The sequence below is a fragment of the Equus quagga genome, chromosome 1 (genome assembly GCF_021613505.1).
Source record: "Equus quagga isolate Etosha38 chromosome 1, UCLA_HA_Equagga_1.0, whole genome shotgun sequence".
In the NCBI taxonomy this organism is placed as follows: Eukaryota; Metazoa; Chordata; class Mammalia; order Perissodactyla; family Equidae; genus Equus; species Equus quagga.
In genome coordinates this window covers 29,050,089-29,066,934 of record NC_060267.1, presented here as the reverse complement: position 1 = coordinate 29,066,934, position 16,846 = coordinate 29,050,089, and the positions used below count along the sequence as shown (strand labels likewise).

The 16,846-nt window shown below is 40.1% G+C and overlaps 1 protein-coding gene across 8 annotated transcripts in view; it reads left to right on the top strand.

Annotated features, from left to right (window-relative positions):
- Positions 1-16,846, top strand: part of FGD4 (FYVE, RhoGEF and PH domain containing 4) — a 193,457-nt gene that overhangs the window by 106,108 nt on the left and 70,503 nt on the right. The window contains exons 1-2 of one of the 8 annotated variants that reach the window (XM_046668832.1): positions 3,677-3,888; positions 4,293-4,403. The exons of 4 other annotated variants lie outside the window; for them this stretch is intronic. The gene's annotated coding sequence lies outside the window, so the exon portion shown is untranslated. Of the gene's footprint in view, positions 1-3,676; positions 3,889-4,292; positions 4,404-4,651; positions 4,675-16,846 lie in introns of those variants that run through there. 3 more of the 8 variants (XM_046668825.1, XM_046668841.1, XM_046668850.1) reach the window with 3 other exon arrangements.

Here is a 16,846-nt window from a genome sequence, read left to right as displayed (position 1 = left end):
ACTTGGTCCCCCCACGCCCCCTCACCTTGTTTTAAACATTGTAGATTAATAGATTTTAATTCAGGAAACACAGGTTGCATGCTAAAATTTTTGCTGTAGATCGTTTCCATTAGAATTGGTAAGCTATTGGAAATAACACAGCTAGCCTTTAATAGAAAGTAAACTAAGTGCAATATAATGAAAAAGCAAGTGGTTATGAAAGACCATGTGGATGTTCGACAGAACTTTCTGAGTTTTCCTTACTCTTCAGAATTTGTAAAGAAACCACCCCTCTATAAGGAGGAAAAGCCTGAGAGCATGGTGACAGCCCATGAAGTCTTCAGTGCACAGGGTATTTTGTGAATAGCTATGAGTCTGTTAGCATGGATTTTGGATATTTTTCAGGACTTATATCTATGACAAATAATCTTACCAAATTAAATTATCTAAACATTTATTTGAAAAGGCCTTTTAAATATACCATCCTAGACTTCAATGTTCACAAATGGACTTTCTGTAGAGAGCTAATTATGTCACTTTTTAATTTTTCAAAGTTATTAAAAATCATAGGAAACAAAATGAACCAGTGATTAGCTCTCCTATTGATGATGAGAAAGGCAGTGGATGTACCAAAAATGATTTAGTTTTGAGTTTATACTATCCAAGACAAACCATCCCTTTCATAGCCCCTCTCTTTTTTAAAGAATAAATTGCTTTATTTGCTCCTTAATTTTTTTAAATGAGATAATTTATATACAGTAAAATTCACCATCTTTAGGGTACAATTCTGAGTTTAGACAAATGCATACAGGCATGTAACCACCACCACAATGAAGATACAGAGTATCTTCAAAGATTCCATCGTGCCGTTTCATAATCAGTCAGTCTCTTCCCACACCACCAGCCCCCTGCAACCTCAAATCTATTTTCTGTCCCTATAGATTTGCCTTTTCCAGATTGTCATGTGGAATCACACAGATGCAGCCTTTTAAGTTGGCTTCTTTCTGATGCACATATGAGTGTCCTTAGTTCGTTCTTTGTTATTACGGAGTGTTAGGCGATTTTATGGATTTACCATCATTTGCTTATTCTTTCACTACTTGAAGGACAATTAGGTGTTTTCCAGCTTTTAGTGCTTAGGAATAAAGCCTCTGTAAACATTCATGTACAGGTTTTTGTGTAAATGTAAGTATTCATTTCACTGGGGTAAGTGCCTAGGAGTGTGATCGCTGGGTTATGTGGAAGTGCATGTTTAACTTTATAAGAAACTGCCATGGCTGCTGTTGGGAGCTTAGAATTTAGTTACAAGTTTGCGGTAGATGCTGAATATAATTGCAGATTATCCACTTATGGACAATGAGAGTCAATCATAATAGTTATATTTTATTTTAATTATCACTTCCTAGTTGCAAATCATGTTTTGGTTTTCATCTATGTATAAAGATTGAAAAGTGGATTAAGGGTCAGCTCTGGTGACCTAGTGGTTAAACTTTGGCACGTTCCACTTTGGCGGCCCGGGTTTGGTTCCTGGGTATGGAATCACACCACTCATCTGTCAGTGGCCATGCTGTGGCAGTGGCGCACATAAAAAAAAATAAGAGGAAGATTGGCTACAGATGTTAGCTCAGGGTGAATCTTTCCTAGGGGAAAAAAAAGATTCAAAAGTGGATTCCATTATATCTTAATTTATTGTACAGAGGTGAATTTCATTTCTTAAAGGTTGTCATTTTACTAGTGTTACTGGCCACGATATTTTTAACCTCTGAAACCTAGTTTTCTCTCCTGTAAAATGGTGATAAATTATTACTCCTTACCTTACCTGTATTATTGCTTTCACAGAAGAGTGGTTCTCTTCTGTAAAATAATGATAAATTACTATTACCTTAAAGTGAGGATTTCATAAAATGCTGCATGGAAAGTGGTTAACATAGCACCTGGCACTAAGTAAATTTTAGCTGCAAAAAAAGAAAAGGTATTTGTTTGAAAACCAAACCTGAGATTGTAATTTAAACACTGCTATCAAAGCTCAGGAAGCACAGAAGTTGGGGCATTTTTATGACAGAGAAACATTCTGCTTTTTACATTACTGAAACTTGCCGAGGCTAAGTGGTCTTGGAATCAAATCTAAACAGTTTTCCTGCCACAGTGAAATTTAAACACACGGGTGGAGTTTGCAGAGGAAATAAAAGACGATTCAGGTTTCTTCTCTTTCTTTGACTCCCTTCTCCATGTTTTAATTGTCTGTTCTTTTTAGATTAGTTGTAAAACCCTATTCATGCCTAATATGCAAACACATTTCTTTCATTAAGAATTATCGGGTCAATAACCCCTACTTCCTGATGAGGAGGCAGAAGTTACTGTGAGTGGCATTTGCGTGTATACATACGTAAGCCCCTCATACCTCATCCTGAGCATTGCCCCGCTGCCCTAACATTAATCAATTCTTTTTTGTTGTTAATGCCATCAAGTCAGTGCTGACTTCTACTGACCCTGTGTACAGCAGAGCGGAATTCTACCCGGTCTTTTTGCACCATCCTTTTACCTTCTGGCGCTCTATCAGACAGTGCTCTGCTGCTATTCACAGGGTTTTCATGGCCAATTTTTTTCAGAAGTGGATGGCTTCCAGGTTTTTTCTTCCTAGTCTGTCTAGTCTGGGAGCTCCGCTGAAACCTGTCCACCTTAGGTGACCCTGCTGGTATTTGAAATACTGGCGGCATAGCTTTCAGTATCACAGCAACACGCAGCACCATAGTTTGACAACCAACAAGCGGGTGCAATTGAGCCAGAGCTTTAGGCCATCAGTGAGTGAGTCAGGACTCCAGACAGGCAAGCTGCTGCCCAGTGGTTCTCCACGTGTGGTCCATAAAGTGCAGTCCGAGACCAGCAGTGTCCGTGGCACCTGGGAGCTTGTTAGAAATGCAAATCCTGGGGCTCCACCACAGACTGGTAGAATTCAACTCTTGAGGTGGAACAGTGTGGGTTTTCAGATGCCATCCAGGTGACCTGATGCACACAGCAGTGTGGGAACCACTGCATCTGGACACACTGAGGAGGGCTTGGCAGGGGTTATTTGCAACCATTAGGGTGATGTGTCTAGCCTGTTACTTCATTGTGATTTTATAAATATTTAAATTGACATTTTCTGATTTTTCAGGACTATGAGAAATTTTTATAGTGCTGATTAAATATGTTTATAAAGACATATAAAAATGAGTAATAAGTATTTTACCAGTGTTCTGAAATACCATATGAAACTTGGTTTCCTTAGGAAATTGGTGAGTAGTATTTATTCAGTCTGCACTATTTATTCACCAAGATCAGTGAGCTGGGCTAAAATGGAAAGTCATAAGTGACAAAATAGCATTTGAGATCATTCAAATTAACATTTTAACATCTTAAGCCTGTGAATCCTGAATCTGTAACCTCTTTGGTCAAGGGCACGGACCCAGTTAAAGTGGAAACAAACTGTTTTCATGTTGGCTTTTTTAGAGCATTACTAATAGCTAAGGAATTAGTCAGTTTATAAACCATCCTATTCCCAAATGTATTTCCAGTGCCTTTGAGCTTCCATGTGCCTCTGTTGTTGTTTATTTTCCTGCAATAAATAGAAGTCTCTCCATCCTCATACACTCAGTCTCACAAGAAACACTGCAGCAGCCCTTCCTCTGGGAGGTGTGGCATATTATGCATGAGGTTGTCTTGGGGCAGTAAGGTCTAAGAATGCCTTGAAGTAAACAGGGCACCGATCAGAGCTTCTGGCTGATCTGTGTGATCTCCAGTCTACCACCGGCTGTAAAGCCAGGAGTGAAATTTATCACATGAACTTTAGAAGAATAAAGCTGAACATTTTTTTATCAAGCCAAAGTAGACTGATTATCAGTATATGTGAAATCATGTCCACTGACCAAGGTAAGTGGTTTCATTTTCTAGTGTATCTTTCTCATGTTTTTTTTTTTCAGTGTCTATGGGTCCATTTATAACACAGCTGAGGGACATAAAAGTGGCAGAGTTTGGTTTTGTTTTAAAGTTAAGAATAAGGTTTACATTATTTTTCAACTTGAACATTAAAGTATGAACTATATTCGTGGTTTTTGGCTCTTCCAGGAGGCGGCTTCGGGGTTAGCGAAATACAAATTTATTTAATAGTTCTCTCTCTCTGACTCATCCTTACTAACATTAGAAAAGTTTGAAAATCCAGTCACTGATGGAGGAATGCAGAGAAAGAAATCAAAAGTTTTCTTTTGTTCCTTCCATTTCTCATGTGAACAAAGCTAAGAAATGTTTACCACTAATCCTTTTCTGTGCTACTGCAGGGAGCAGTGTTCGGTGCAAACAAACAAATCCTCACCGTGCCGGTCGTCTTGTTGTAGCAAAGCGCAGGGGGGTACTTGTTACTTGTTTCCATACATGATAACGTTGTAGAGGTAGGTAGGCATCTGTTTGTTTGTTTCTTTTAATTGTTAGTGGCATTAAGCCACTGTTTTCCACCCCCCAGTATTCTAGAGAGTATATTAATGAGAAATTGATTCTTTCAGAGGAATGAAATTCTCCTGTGTGGTAGAAATGTAATCATGTGACAGGAAATTTCTGCTAAAAATATTTTTTAAAACTGAAATGGGTTCATTTTGTGTAACTGTTTTCCTGTTTCTGTATGGATGCGAACCTTCCTGAAGAATATCTACACTGCTAAACAAGGTGAGCTAAACCTTAGAGCAGGCAGCCTTCGTAGTCACCAAGATTCTCTTTCTTGTGGTGTGCCTCTTCCCTTCTGTTGGCCTGGGGAGCTTGCACTGAGTGTGGAGGCTCAAGGGTGGGGTTGGTCGTGGTCCTGCAGAAGGAAGCTGAGGCTTCCTCCCGCAGCTGCACAGCCTGGGCTGGCTCTGTTCCCAGGTTCCAGTACTTGCTAGAGATTGGGTAGCCCGGTCCATGCCTGTCCCGGCTTCCTCCATCATCCAGGCAGAAGCCTCGATTTCTTTGTACAAGGGGTTCCACTTTCCTTGCATAAAGTTCAAGGTTTGTGTGATCTCTCCGTGGTTTACCATCACATTCTAAATATAAATTTTATTTTTTTGAAGTGGCAAAAGGGAAGTATTTTCTTTCTCCATCAGTGAAGTTCTCTCATTCCCTGGAACAGCTTCTGCCCCTTCTCCTTCCATCTTCAAACAGTTAGGGGTGATTGGAGAGAGTTAGTTATTCCCTCCTGGAAGGCAGCTCTCAGATGGAAAGAGAACGGCTACTGGAATTTTCTGCCCTGTGGTGAGTAGCCACTACAATAATGTGGGCTTTAGAAGTTCCTTTTAAGGCTTTTAAACTGAAGAGACAGTAATGTAGCACTTCCTGCCCACACTGCTGGGTTATTTTATTGCTATTAAGTTGTCTCAGAAAAATTTTAAATATGCATTTTTAGTGAACATGTTATTATAAAAGTTTTGGGTTTTTATATTGACTTGGAGAAACTTTCCTTTTTAAAATTTAGGCTTATAGGCAAACTCATGTGAAAACTGAAAAGTGAAAAACGGACTGTGATGAATGACTCTTTAGGAAGTATTCAGTCTTTGTGGGGATGATAATACAATCTTCATTTGATTTTCCTCCACTGTATGTAAGTTAAATTGCAATCCAAGATTAAGATTTAAACTTGACCAACTCTCCTTAGCCACTAGAACACCATTCATTCAAAAAACAAAGAGGCCTTTTCCTAGGTGCTTAGAGATCTATCCATCCCCACTCCCTTTCTGATCTATCCTCTGATAATCATCTTTACTCTCTGTTTTCTTTCTTCTTTATATAATCTGGAGCTAATTTTGTGTGAGTGTGTGTGAGGAAGACTGGCCCTGAGCTAACATCTGTGCCAGTCTTCCTCTATTTTATATGGGATGCTGCCACAGCGTGGCTGGACCAGCAGTTCTAGATCCAAACCTGCGAACCCCGGGCTGCCAAAGCGGAGTGTGCGGACTTAACCACTACACCATCTGGCTGGCCCCAGAGAGCTAATTTTTATTGGCCTGAAATATATGTTAAACATCTTCACCCTGATTTAAATATGTTCTCTGACTTATCCGCTCCCACAGTACCTGCTAAGCCCTTTTAGATCAGATCCCTGTAAGGGGTTTTTCCTCTGCTAATTGACCCAGAGTCTATAGTTGGCTGGTCATGTGTTGAAGGATGCAGAAGGAAAATGCCTATGAGAAGAAAAATAGTGTTAGTCATGAAAGTTGGTCATCCTACCTGGTGGTTATTAAAACTTGTTCTGGGGCAAAACCACTCTTTCCCTCTCTTAGAGAATGAATGCAGACAAGATTTGGGGAAAAAAAAAAAGTTTAAACAAAAAGTAAAATCACTAAGTCATTGTGGCCCAGTCTCTTCCATGTCCTTATATAGCAAGTGTTATTTCTTTTGCTTACACCAAAAACCTTAGTCTTCCTTGAATCTTTTTTCTCTTAACACATGTCCAGTCTATCAATAAATCCTGCTTTCGGGGATGTCAGCCAGACCATGGCTTAACACCTCCACTGCTACTACCCTGGTTCAAGCCACACTCAGCTTTTCATTGGATTATTCCAGTAGCTTCGTACCTACCAGTGACCTCCTAAAGTCAGTTTTCCACCCAGCAGCCTGAGTGCTCCTTTGAAAATGGAAACGAGAGGCTGGCCCAGTGGCACAGTGGTTAAGTGCGCACATTCTGCTTCGGCGGCCCAGGGTTCGCCAGTTTGGATCCTGGGTGTGGACATGGCAATGCTTGGCACGCCATGCTGTGGTAGGCGCCCCACATATAAAGTAGAGGAAGATGGGCACGGATGTTAGCTCAGGGCCAGTCTTCCTCAGCAAAAAGAGGAAGATTGGCAGCAGATGTTAGCTCAGGGCTAATCTTCCTTAAAAAAAAAAAAAATAATAATAAATAAATAAAAACTTTTTTAAAAATGGAAAAGAGATCATTGTCTCTCCTGCACACAACCCTTCAGTGATTCCCATCTCCCTCCATGGTATGCAGGACCCTACCTATCCTGACTTGAACCTCTACCCAGTTAACTCTGACCTCAGTGCCAGACGTGCTCCCTGCTCATTCTTATCTGTCCATATTATCTTCCTTATTTCTCTTTGAATAGTCAACCTTGCTCCTACATTAGGACTTTTGTGGTTTTATCCTTTGCTTGGCATGCTGATCTCCCAAATATTTGTGTGTGTCACTCCCTTCATGGCTCTGCTCAACTGTCACCTGATCAGGGGGTCCTTCCTTGCCTTCTCTCACCCAGCGCTCTCTGTCTCCTTTACTCAGCTTTGTCCTCCTCATAGCACTTTATACCATCTGGCAAGTTACACAGATGCTTTTTATGTTGTTTGGTTCACTGCTCTATCTGAAGGGTCTAGAAAAGCAACTGATATATACTGGGTGCTTCATTAATATTAGTTGACTGAATGAATACATTTTCAATATTTGTATGACCTTTTTTGTTAGGAAATTTAAAGCTAAATGAGCAGGATTATTGAGAAGTTAATAAATTATTTGTAGTTTTGTTCATTTCTTTCCCTCAATTCTCGTTTATGCAGTAAATATTCTGCTTACTAGTTTCTGGTCTCCCTTGTTGAGCAGTAACTGAGTAGTGCGTTTCTTCCCATTGGAAGTCCAAGGGGCCAAGTTGATCACAATGATAAAGAATGGGGTGAAGACGGGGTGCATTGAGACTAGAGCCCATGCATGGGCTCAGTAAATGGTTTTGGAGTATGAATTACGGATCTCTGTTAGGAGAGAGCAAATAGGTGGGAGAAGTTTTGGGGTGTGAGGCCAAGAAATTTGGGGAACAATTTGCATGGAGAAAATTGTGGCAAGATGAAGAGAAACTATTTTAGATATTTTGCTATGTATTATGGGTATATTTTCCCCCTTTTTTGTTTTGCTTGTTTTTTTCCCTCCTGCATTTAAGGCATTTAATTCTTTGAATCTCTCCTGTAGGAGGGAGATAGGAAAAGAAAGGAGATAGAATAAAATGTAACAATCTAGAAATGTTTCCTCTTAATAGTTTTTGTAAAGCTTGACTTGAAGGAGTAGAAAACCAGTGCATGAATTAAAGTATGAGAATTATTTATGTGTTTATACTTTGTGCAGTTTCTTTTCAAATTCATCTGGATAATTGGTAACTGATCTACATTTTAAAATCTATAATCAGCACTTAAATTCTATGAATTTATTTGCTATGTGATAATATATTTATCTGAATAATGGTGACATTATTAGATCACATGACTTCTTAGAAATATGAAATCTATTTTGAGCATAGTAAAAAGAAATATATAAAGCTTGAAAATGATTATTATTATTTTTTTAAAGATTTTATTTTTTCCTTTTTCTCCCCAAAGCCCCCCGGTACATAGTTGTGTATTCTTCGTTGTGGGTTCTTCTAGTTGTGGCACGTGGGACGCTGCCTCAGCGTGGTCTGATGAGCAGTGCCATGTCCGCGCCCAGGATTCGAACTAACGAAACACTGGGCCGCCTGCAGCGGAGCGCGCGAACTTAACCACTCGGCCACGGGGCCAGCCCCTGAAAATGATTATTTTTTGATTTTCGTCAGTGTAAAGCCCCCTAATTACTACTGAACTGGTGGATTACCAATTTATATGGAACATCATCAGTTTTTCTCTTTTAATATTGCCCAATAAAATTTTTTTATTTTCTTCCATCAGAGTTGCTAATTTACAGCATAAAATAGCAAAATAGTGAATAAAAATATGGAGCAAAGAAGTTTTTCTTTTTAATTTTTCCTTTTTGTCCCCAAAGCCCCCTGGTACATAGTTGTATATTTTTAGTTGTGGATTCTTGTGGTTGTGGCATGTGGGACACCACCTCAGCATGGCCTGATGAACGGTGCCATGTCTGCACCCAGGATGCAAACTGGCGAAACCCTGGGCCGCTGAAGCAGGAGTGCACTAACTTAACCACTCGCCCAAAAGGCCGGTCCCCAGAAGATATTTTTTATTCCCCTGAAGTCTAAAACTCATTAACTTATTTAGATATAAGACAATGGTAATGAGACATGCTTAGAGATGGGAAATATAACTGTATTCACCAGACTCAATCCTTAAAACCTCTTCATACTCCTGCCTTCAAGGAAGGTTAAGTCTGTTTCCATCATAGACATCTAAAAGCAGTGACTGCGCAGGACAAATATCAGAGTATAGGTACAAAATATGTGTTTGGAGACTAGAAAAGGAGGAGCGACTGACTGTTTGATTCGTGTAATGAGTTCCAGGAGTGGAGATGATAGGAAAGTGACTGGACCATTAGGGTGCAGGACTGGGAGTAGACAGACATGAAGCCTTTACTGGTAGGTTGATGTCTGATGGTGAAGGGTCCTTTGTGCAAATTAGTTTTTTCTTTCCTATGAATCTTGCAGTCCCATTAAAGAATTTTAAGCAAGGAAGCAATAAGATTGGTTTCATCATTGAATGAATAAAATAGTAAAACTTTTTCTTTGTAGGAGCAATCATATTAGACATAACGAAACATGACTTACATAATGTAGTCTTAAATTCAGAATTAGGAAAGTGATTATGTCTGATGAATTGGCTTCTTTTTCTTCCTAACTTCCTCCCTCTGTCAGCCAGATAAAAATATAGGAAATAATAGATAAGCTAGATGCAGTATTTGCTTTTTAAGTTTTGCATGACTGAAACAATCCCTTGCACTGTTAGAAGCTGAACACACTGCTATTGTGCTCCCCATCTAGAATCCAGCCAGGGAAAAAATACGAGGCCTGCTGGTCTGATCACGCAGCAGGGAGTAAGGAATGCAAATGTCTAACTTTGTTAAGCAAAAACTGTTAGAACTGTTAAATTTCTAGTAAAATGGGATTTATATTAAAGTTTGTCTTAAAAGAGAGAGTATCAAAGGGGAGAATTAGGGTAGATTAGAGACTGTCAGGAGCCCTTTTTAGGAAGCCACATACCTTGTTAGATATTTTGAAATTGCCACCAGGAATAGTAGCAATAGAAGCCACCAATAGAAGCTTTTGAAGTCTGCATCTGCCTACCTGTGATCTGTACCTAAGCAATGATACCAAAGCAGTAAAAAATTCTCTAACTTATGAAGAAGTTAAATAACTTTCTCACTGTCACAAAGTAAATAATAATCATGTCAAAATTTTGATCTTTCAACCTCTGGTTTTACAAATTCATCCTGTTTTCTCCTATGGAAAAAAAATGCACTTCCCCGATAAACAGCTTTGTTTCTCACAACAGATCTGGCTGATCCTGGCCATTGGACTACATACAATGATAGCATTGGTGTTTAAAATAAGTATCTTTTGGGAGCTGGCCCTGTGGCATAGTGGTTAAGTTCACACGCTCTGCATCCCAGGGTTCGTGGGGTCGGATCCTGGGCTCAGTCCTAGCACCACTAGTCAAGCTATGCTGTGGTGGCATCCCACACAAAATAGAGAAAGATGGGCACAGATGTTAGTTCAGTGACGGTCTTCCTTAAGCAAAAAGAGGAAGATTGGCAACAGATGTTAGCACAGGGCCAATCTTCCTCACACACACAGAAATAATGATAATAAAAAAGTAAATAAATAAGTATCTCTTGGGGTGAAGAACTGGCTGACCCTAAGGAGCTTTTCCTACTTGGTAGATTTCATTTTATCCATTATTGCCATGATGCTAAATTTAGGTTTGAAAAGTGAATGAACAGTTGGCAGTAAGTGCAGAACAAAGTGTTGGAGGACAGTGGGCTGAGGCTGGAAGTCAGCCAGTAATTTTAAGTAACAATGTGAAGCAGCCAGAAGCTCGCAGAAGTTGGTTTACAAAGAGTGTTAGCCTGGAATGTTTTACCTGCTGAGAATTGGGTTTAGAGAAATCAAGTGTAGAAACATAAACCAGAAAATCAGATGCAACATTAATGAAAATCTTCCCTTTTGTGAAGAGAAACAGTGGTCGGTTCTCGTTGCTTGTGACGGAGATAATTAAAAACGGTTCTATTTGGTTTTAGCAACAACCTGTCAAACCTTACGAAACATTGGCCAGTTTGACTTTCTTCTTCTCTCTGGACCTGCAGATAAATTCATTGTGAATAAATGGAAAATAGTTTAGCAGTGGGTGGAAGGAGGAAGAAAAGCTATGATTCTGGTTAATATATAAACCAGACATCTTGAATAAATGAGTTGGCTATAGATCTTAGAAAAAAAAAACTTTCTTTTGCCCTTCAAGTCCTTTTCTTGCATCTGTTTTTATTTCTTTCAGAGTTTATGAAGTCCATAAAAATTTTCAATTTTATTGTTTCAGACGTCTCTCCTTTCATAGCAGAGCTTTCCATATTCTCCATTGGCCAAAAATTCTCTCCCTCTTGAATTCTCAAGGCTCCTAATTGGTAGCTTTTCATATAGTAAACCAGGAAATGCCTAGCCTTTTTTCAATAGTGGACTAAAAAATGGGATAATTTTACTTTACCTCCCACATGGTGAAGAGGGTCTCATACTCGGTGTGTAAGTATTGGCCGGCTTAAACAGGAGTTAACTGACGCTATAAGCTTAAATCATTTCTGTTGAAATTTTACTAGGTCTTCATGGTGTCTGCATTTTACAATATAATTCTGGTGGGCTTTTAGCTTAATAGCTTAAAATTATGGAATTCGTTTCATACAGTTCCCACTGCAAATACTAATTTGAGCCAAGACTATTATCATGACGTAGGAATGGTGGATCTGAAGCTTGACTGCACATTGGAATTACCTGAGAGGCTTTAAAACACACTGATATGTGGGTCCCACCCCCTGGAGATTGTGCTCTCACTGGTTTGGGATATAGCCTAGGTAATGCAATTTTCTTTTTTAAAGCTCCACAGGTGGCTCATGGTTGAGAACCACTGACCAAAAAGCATGACCTGTTGGCTTGTTGGTTCGCGTGCGGTAGATAGCTGGGGAAGATAATTTTTACTAAAAATATTAGGAAGGCAACTGAATCAATAGCATGCTAGGCATGCAGGATTTATACGGATAAAAAATTAAAGATCATACCCTATAACACTGTTAATTTACCAGATGTACCCCGGAGTCATCTGTAAGTCCAGATGTGCTAGATCAACTGTGCCATGATGCTGCCAGTGAATCTCCTGAAGCCTAGAGTGTTTTCCTTGCCCAAAGTCATATTGCTACCTGGGGACAGAACCAAGACTGGAAAATTATAGCACTATCCATGGTTTGTTGCCTTGGTTATTTAGGTCAAGGTCTGCAAACTTTTTCTGTAAAGGGTCAGACAGGTCATAAATATTTTAGGCTTTGCGGGCCGTATAATTTCTGCTGCAACTGCTCAACTCTGTCAATTTAGTGAAAAGCATCCTACACGATATGTAAAAGAATGAACGTGACTGTATTCCAATAAAACTTTATTGACAAAAATAAGTGGTGGACCAAATTTGGCTTGTGAGCTGTGGATTGCAGACGCCTGACTGAGATGTGTTTTAATCTTCCTACTGAGGGACTTCTGGGCTGTAGTTTGCAGTCCCCTGATTCAGGGGCATTTCCATCTTCCTACCTGAGAACAGGTTGAGGGTCTTACTGATACTACACTCAGCACTGATACTATAGTGCCTGGCACTTACTGATCCTATTACACCCTCTATTGCAAGCTGCTTGTTGAATTAATGCATACATGCAACTCTTAACCTTTTTTCTACTATCTCCAGCCCACCCTTATTATCCATCTTTCAGTAGGGGAAACAGTTGGCACATATCCAGCTATGGAGAAGAAGTACACTTCAGTTCTTTGAAGTCTGTGGAAGATTGTAATTGCTGGGTTTTGGTAGAATTCTTGAAGTGAATAGAGATCTGATTTGCTCTGAGGACATTTGTTATTATCCTCACTTCTTAGAGCAAATTCTAAGACATTATTTAAAAACTCATGGTATTTCTTAAATTTGGTTTTGTGACAACTAGGGTGTTGTTAGTGATTTAAAGAGTATGTTTAGTTTCTCAAAACATTTCAATTCATTTGGATTTAAGATCACTATAGTGCTTGTATGTGGTAAGTGGAGACTCCATCAAAATGGAGAAAATACGGATGGATCCTCACAGCCCCAGAAATAAGGGAAACACAGCTCCAGATCGTGGGCCCATTTCCAGTGCAAAACGCAATGGACCTGACAACAGGGCCATCGGTTGTAGAGGAAAGAGCACTGACTGGTCCTACAAACCTTTTATGGATGCTGAAGGTGAAACGTGGCATGATGAATGCGGAAGTGCCTCATGAGGTCTTCTTTTCTGGTCTCTCCTTGAAGAGGTCTGGGTCAGGCATAGCAGAAGTGACGGCTATGTAGCTCAGAGCTAACTAGGACTAGACTAGCATGGAGTGAACCTAAGGGAGTATGCCCATTGGTTTCTGGAGAGGATGTCCAAGAATCTTCAATGGGGTGGCCTTGTTGGCCTCAGCAGATCAAGGAGATGAGGAATCTGAGGAAGCAAGCAAGCAAGGGGGTCAAAACTGAGAGGAGGTGAGGAAGCCTGGAACTCTGACTTAATCTGTCGAGTTCCCCCAGATCAAGATTCATGTTCTTCTTATCTTGTATTTCTTAATTTGGATTGTTCAATATCTGGGTATTTTGAACTTCCTGGCTGCACCATATTGGTTGAAATAGAGGCACAGGGTCAGGGCAAATATCCATAATATAATAGAAATGTAATCACTTGATTACTTGCTGAGTAAAAGCCAAAGAATTATGAGTTAGAGTTCCTGTCCAGAAGGTACTTGCAAACTATATGTAAATATGACAGCTAGTATCAGCCTAGTCACAAAGCCACCTCAGTTTACTCCTCTTTGTAATGGACATAAAAACGCTTGCCTTACTTCATCTCACAGGATTCTTGAGAGCAAATGAAATAATGCATATAAAGTGCTTCTCATAGTGTGTACTTGGCCCAGAATGACCAATCAATATTGTTAGATTTTATTACTACCATTATTACTAATGGTAGTAAGAACAGTTGTATCTGCAAGCAAATTGTAACCTGTGGAAATTTTAAAGCACTATTAAATCCCAAGTTATGACTGCTAATATTTTTGGGACATTCTGGACAAATATGTTTGTGTGTATGTTACTGAAGCACGTGTCTCTTAGCATCAGTGTACCCCTGTCAGAACCTATGCATTGCCCTGCATTTATACAAACTCCTCTTGGTGTCTAGAGAACAGATGAGTTGAGAAAGGCCATTTTGAAAAGTTATTTTTTCTTCCAGGGAGCGCAACCTATGTTAGTACCCTGTTGGGTTATAAGACTTCAGGAAGAAGTCAAGCTTCTTATCAGTTGGAGTGTTTTGCCTAATCTTAAGGTTTAAACCCCCAGGGAGGTAGCAGAGCAAAGGAACAGTTGTTATCTGTTTGCGACTCAGCAGAATTAAAAGCTAGTGATGTGCTTTTACGTTCAGAGGTCTTGTTCTTGTCTCCATGAAATAAAACTGCCTGCATTCTTCTCAATGTTACTATTTTATACATTGCTAATTATTATAATACTTCACATCCTGTTTTATAATGACTTTCACAAAAGGAAAAGTCCCTTTGGAGATTTTTCCGTGTTTACTAAGTTGTATGCCTCCAAGTCGGCTAGGCTGTAGGATTTTGCAAGTGAGAGGAGGAGGGGGGTGGAGAGAAGTGGACTAGCAGAATTATAGAATGCGACTTCACCTGATTTTTTAAGCCAAGGGTTACTCCAGTTTTAGGCTCCATGGGCAGAGCTCAAGCATCCTGGGCCTGCGCCGTGCTGCTTTTGTGGTCAGCGCATTGTGAGATTGTGCAGCTCGAAGCTGGGGACAGCAGGGTCACTCTCAGATGCTGAGGGCAGGTTGGAGTTTCAGTTCATAATTTGAGAGTCATGAGGGCAGCCAAGATGATTATCGGGAAGTCGGGGGCAGGGGTGCCAGTAATGTAGATGGAAAAGTGTGGGAAATAGCCAAAGCAATAGCTGTCAGAACGAGGGAAGGTGTCCCTGGGGCAAATTTTGCATAATGTATTCCAAGACACACTAGCTCCATGGGGCACTGACTTGTAATATATGATGGAAAGGTTTCCTGGACAATACTAGGTTCAAAGTTAAACAGATTTTTCTACTGTCAGGCTTTTCACAGCCTCTGATGTACCCACGGACATCATGAGTATACAAGATAAAGCTATAAAATTGGGGAGGTCACAAATATTTTGTGTAGATTCGTGCTTGGTTGGTTGGTGGTTGGTTGTGGTGGGAGAGTTTGGAAGGAGGAGGTGAGCGATCCTGCTAGGGTCGCGTTTCTCAGAACACTCTCTGGGAAAAGTTGCTCTCATGTGGTGTGTGCTATGAGGATGGCTGTGCCTTTTCACCTGGGCTCCTTGATGGACTGCTCGGAGCCCTGGGGAGTCCTGAAGGAACCGGCAAACACCAGGAAACATCCTCCAGGCTCTCAGTAAGTGCTTTTTTCCTCCCTTAGCCTACTCAATTGACTGATATTTGCTACTCTTATTAATATAATTAAGGAAATCAGTCCTTCTTGGGGGAAGAGGTTGATTTAAACCATAAGACCTAAAACAACCAAAATAACAGTAACTAGGTCACAGCCTCTGTACAGTTGGCCTACATCAGGCAAATAGGTCCCCCCCCCCACATAAAAGGGAAATGAAATGATATTTTAAAGTATCAAAGGGAATATATCTAAAAATTTTAACAATGAGATCGAAAAATGAGGGCAAATGGAATGTTTAGGTGTAGCAGAATCTAATGAATATCAGGGCAGACTGTTCACCTGGACAGTCTTGCAGGCTCCTGAGACTTACCACACACACCCCTGCATTCTTCTTGCATTCTGACAAAGTGGGGGGCAGTGTCTCCCCATCACGTTAGCCAGGAGCCTAAGTAAGCATCATCCTTTACTTGCTCCTGTCTGACCCTCTCTTCTACAGCCAGTCCCCTACCCATTTTCTCCTGGGTATGTCTCACAGGGTATGTCTCACAGCCATTCCTCTCCTCTTCAGCCTCTGCCACGGTCGTAGTGCGGGTTCTTATGCTGTGCACGGACTAGTGCAGTTTCTTCCTAACCACAGTTAGCAGGGGGATGGGGGTGGACGAGGCAGGTTCAGGTACCTACGGAATTGTACACATCTCTTTCCCCCTTGAGGCAATGAATTACATGAGCCTAAGGATTATGACCTATTTGTCTTCCTAGAATTACCAGAATACCTGGCACTTTTAATTAGGAAGTTATCACTCAGTACATTTAAAGAGAGACAAAAAGGAAAAAGAAAGAAAGAGTGTAATAAAGTAGAAGCTTGATAGATATGACTCTTGTTACTGTTGATCATTGGATATTCTCAATGCTTACAGGACAGTTTGTACTTTGGCAGCATAAAGATGAGATCTATTAAAATTAAATACTGAGTTTCTTTAAGTGGTCATAACCACTTCAATGTGCTTTTCAGAAAATGATTGTTAAAAACCATCAATTGTGACTAGTATCAAATGGAGGAAAAATGAAAAAAGTTAATGGAATCTAGGACACACGTAGAATCATGATAAAGGGTGAAGAATAATGATTAAATTGTTTGGGATTAAAATTATCTGCAGTAAATTCTACTCCACATCAGATGTCAGGCATCATTTTATCATTACTAATACTGTTATCATCTTTATTGAATAAGAGATTCGTGTTTGGTGTACCAGGCCATATACTTGTAAATAGTTAACTATTGTATTAATTTGCAAAAGAGTTGTTATTTGGCTGGAATTTATTCGAAACGGTCTATTGGGAATCCCTGAAAGTGGCAGAGGGGTTGGGCATGTTCAAATGGCAGGCGCTGAGAAAGTAAGCCAGCATGAGCCAGTGCTGGGTGGTAGTAAATCAAGATTTAGGCAGCAGTCAGGGCAA